The 3,789-nt window shown below is 45.1% G+C and overlaps 1 protein-coding gene across 1 annotated transcript in view; it reads right to left on the bottom strand.

Moving 5' to 3' along the window:
* Positions 1–3,789, bottom strand: part of LOC118336472 — a 744,338-nt gene that overhangs the window by 529,756 nt on the left and 210,793 nt on the right. The gene's annotated exons all lie outside the window — the stretch shown is intronic.

Genomic DNA, 3,789 nt, shown 5'->3' with positions numbered 1-3,789 from the left:
TGCTCAATAGCACCATATGCTCGTTTATTCTCTCTCTTCTGCAGACATTTATCATGAGACAGACACACTAAACAAAACGCAATAGTACAAAGTGAAGAGATCATATGTATCTTCGACATTCGGCGAAAATGTGCAAAACAAACGGAGTGGGATATTTTCAGGGAAACCAATTTGGGCGATCTCAGGCAATCCACTGCATTTATGTATCTAAAAATTCATATCTAGAATTACCAAAACCTTAATTTCCAAGGAGGAAGAAGATTGCACCGGGGTTATCCCTCTACGGCTTCTCCTTGAATTTACGGGACGGGGTATTCCGCATGCTTCTCTACCCACCCCCTAGAATCTGTGAAGTTGCTCGCAAGTGCCATGATTTATGGGTGTAAATACTTTTTTTAAAGTTTCTGTCCTGGCAGATATAACAATAATAAGATGAATTCTTTTCAAAGCAACATATAAGACATTGTGATATAAGTGGGCTCGAATCTGAAAAACTGTTTCTCTCCAGGTGGGGAGCTCCAGTGATGCGAAGACCCTGCGACACTGCAGCTCTTGACCTCGACCCCTCGGTCCAACCGACCAGGCCGGAGCCAGGAAACTGAGGAAGAGACGATCTTCGGCGGCAAGTGCCGAAGACACTGCAGACAGTCGAGTGGGAACACCCAAGAGTAGAGGACCGAGCCGAGAGCGAAGCAGCGAGTTCAGTCGGACTGGCAGGTGGAGCATTTATTGCATTGCCATAATTCGTTCATTCCTGCTGATCCTCCAGGATTAAATCCTCTGTTTCCCACCGTCCAGTGAGCAGACATGTGTACCCAGGACAAACCGGGGGGGTCGACGACAGTGACAACTCCTTCTACTCAGCACCTGGACCAAAACTGGCACCCCAGGACCGACCCTCCAGACAGTCCTGTACATTCACCTGATGTCGCCCAAAACCCTCCAGAACTCCAGAACGCGTCCAGAATCCTCCAGAATCCTCCAGAACCGTCCAGAATTTCTCAGAATCGCTCCAGGACCTCCAAGGACCCTGCAGTCCCTGATTTAGACCTGTCTGTTGGTTTCACTTTGTACATTAAAGTTATTGCAGGCATTAAATAGATCAGATCTGTTATTTCCGTGTAGAGGTCGTTGATTTCTGACGCTCCACTCTGTTGTTCTGGAGCTTTCAGCAGAACCTCGGTCTTCCCTCAGTTTGTTCAGTAAGGGGATGTTGATCTTACCGGCTGAGCAGCGCCTTTATATTGGTTATAGCAGTGTTTATATATATTGGTATATTATAATTATATATACTTAAAATGACATTTAAAAATATTTTAATTTATATTAATCTATATAAGCGGTTTCTGTTATTCACTCCTGTTCTATCATCATCACTGTGTGGGCGAATGGCAAATTGGCGCCCCTTAGGCAGCTGCAAGGCGCTGTGCTTCCCCTGAGAAGCGTGCGTGTAAGGAAGCTGTGTGAGAAGGGACATGTATCCCTAAATGGGGACAGGCAAAGGAACAGGGGATCCACTGTAAGTCAGTCAACACCTCAACTTTCTTCAAAAGGGGGGTCTGCCAGGGTGTCATTCCAAGGTAGAACTCGCCACTGTTAACTGCTGGCAGTGAAACCCTGCAAAACTGCCCCAGAACCCTGCAGGGGCAGATTGAGCCGGGGTGGGGGCTGATAGCAGCGGACAAGCAAAAGACACTTTTAAAGACAAGCAATGTGTGTGTGTGTGTGTTTGCTGTGTGTGTGTGTGTGCTGTGTGTGGTGGTGTGTGTGTGTGGGAGACTCGTGACTTCTCAAGGCAGTCTCAACATGTGTGAACCCTCCTGGCAGTTCTCTTCGGTGTCTCTCGGACTCTGAACCCGCTCTGTCATGGCGACCAAGGTAAGACGATCCGAATCTCAGCTGCGGACCTGATCGATCACGTATTGATCAGTGATTCGGTGGGTCGGCAGCAGCAGCAGCAGGAGGAGGAGGAGGAGGAGGAGGAGGAATGATCGCCTTTGATTGTTTAAAAATTGTTTCGGAATTAAAGTTTAAAAGCTTTGCCAGGGATTTATGATCTAAAGGAAGAAACACCTGAATGTAATTAATGAGTTAATTAATTAGCGTCGCAATTAAAAGAAATCTACATTATCAACTGATCTCATGGTCGGGCCAGCACGGTGGCGTTCACCGAGGAGAGTCTGTTCAAAAAACATTAAAAGTATCTCCTCACTAAACTCAACTCCTATCTCAAGAGCACATAAGCGGCTCATGACTGCAGAGACCGATGGATGTCAAACACATGTGGATCATAAGTACTTTGTGGAACAGCTGGACACAGGTTGGGCGTGGCCCCTGCGCCAGTCCCAGCATTATACACGTGTGTGTGAAGTGTGTGTGGCGAGTCCTGTGCAGTGTGTGTGGCAGTCTGTGCAGTGTGTGTGCAGTCTCTCCAGGAAGTGTTTGAACATGTTTAAAGCTGTGTCACATCGCTGTAATTTGAAGTTCATAGGTCGGCTTTTTTGTCTCTTATGGTTGTTTTTTGTTTATTTGTTTGCTGTTTGTTTGTTGTTTGTTGGAAGTCAGCGGAAGTCAGTGAATGTAGTGACGTCAGATTAAATGCTAAAGGCCAGGATCATTTATTATATTTAATAGTTATTAACAACATTTTTCACAAACAAAACTGATAAAAAACGAGACAAAGCTACTTTCCTGCCATAAATATGAACTAATGGTTTTCAGTATTTAGTGCCTTGGCCCCCTCAGTGTCTGTACTTCCGGGGTCCCTCAGGCTTTACTTGTTGGAGCAGAAAATTATTTCACAGCAGCTTTTCTAAAAAACTGTCAATAAATGTTGGTTAGAAATATTTGCTTTTATGTATAATTAAAAATCAAAGGCAACACATTCCAGTGAGAATAAAAGCTCTAGTAGTTTGGGGACATGGCTGGGACAAGTCGCCCAGAATTCATGCGGATGGGTTGGAGGACAGGAGACAGAGCAGATTAAAACACTGATTCTGACTTCATGGAGACTTTAATGTACAGATATTCTCCTGTTAAGACGTCCTGCAATAGGACTTATATGACTGAGAGACCTTCACAGTCATCGATATCGTCTGTCTCCCTGCAACTCAACAAAAGATCAACATGATTAAACTCATTTGTATGTTGTGTCCTGTTGGTGCTGTTAGAAAAGAAACGTTCAGCCCAGTTGTTGCTCTTTGGGCAGAAGTTGAGAACATTTTGAACCTTTGAGGAAAAGTTTGATCTTGCTTTCTGATATTTAATGTGAACACCAGCAGCTGTTCTGACATCAGGCAGATTTCTGTTGAATCCTGGCGGAGCAGCTCTGCAGCCGCCGCCCTCTTTCACAACAACAGTCAGTCCTCAGAGAGCAGCTCGGTCTGATCTCATTCAGCTGTTTCACTGTTAAACTGCATGCAGCACGAGAAAACAGCTGCTCAAAGGGGCCCCTCAGACGCCAGGGGCCGGCTTTTTGTTGTCATAATTTCAGTATTTAAAGAGAAACTCCCTCATTTTGTCAAACTTCCATCAAATTCTAGCTCTTGTGAGTGGGGAGGGAATTTGGCAGACACTGGATGTGAATGTGCTGTTGGGAGCCGTAGATTTCCAATCTGAGGATTTTGGGGGCCTGTAACGGATTGTGATAGAGTTAGAGATAGTTGAGGCAGAGCAGCCGGAGGATGTCAGAGAGAAAACCAGACAATATTCTCTCCATAAAATATGATTCGGTTGTGATAACGTTGTGCATTTGTACAGTAATCAGTGAAGATTGATTGACGGGTGAAT

This window comes from Morone saxatilis, unplaced genomic scaffold (genome assembly GCF_004916995.1).
Source record: "Morone saxatilis isolate NCDOM2014 unplaced genomic scaffold, NCSU_SB_2.0 Contig24, whole genome shotgun sequence".
NCBI classification, from domain to species: Eukaryota; Metazoa; Chordata; class Actinopteri; family Moronidae; genus Morone; species Morone saxatilis.
This window is presented reverse-complemented; position numbering and strand designations above follow the sequence as displayed.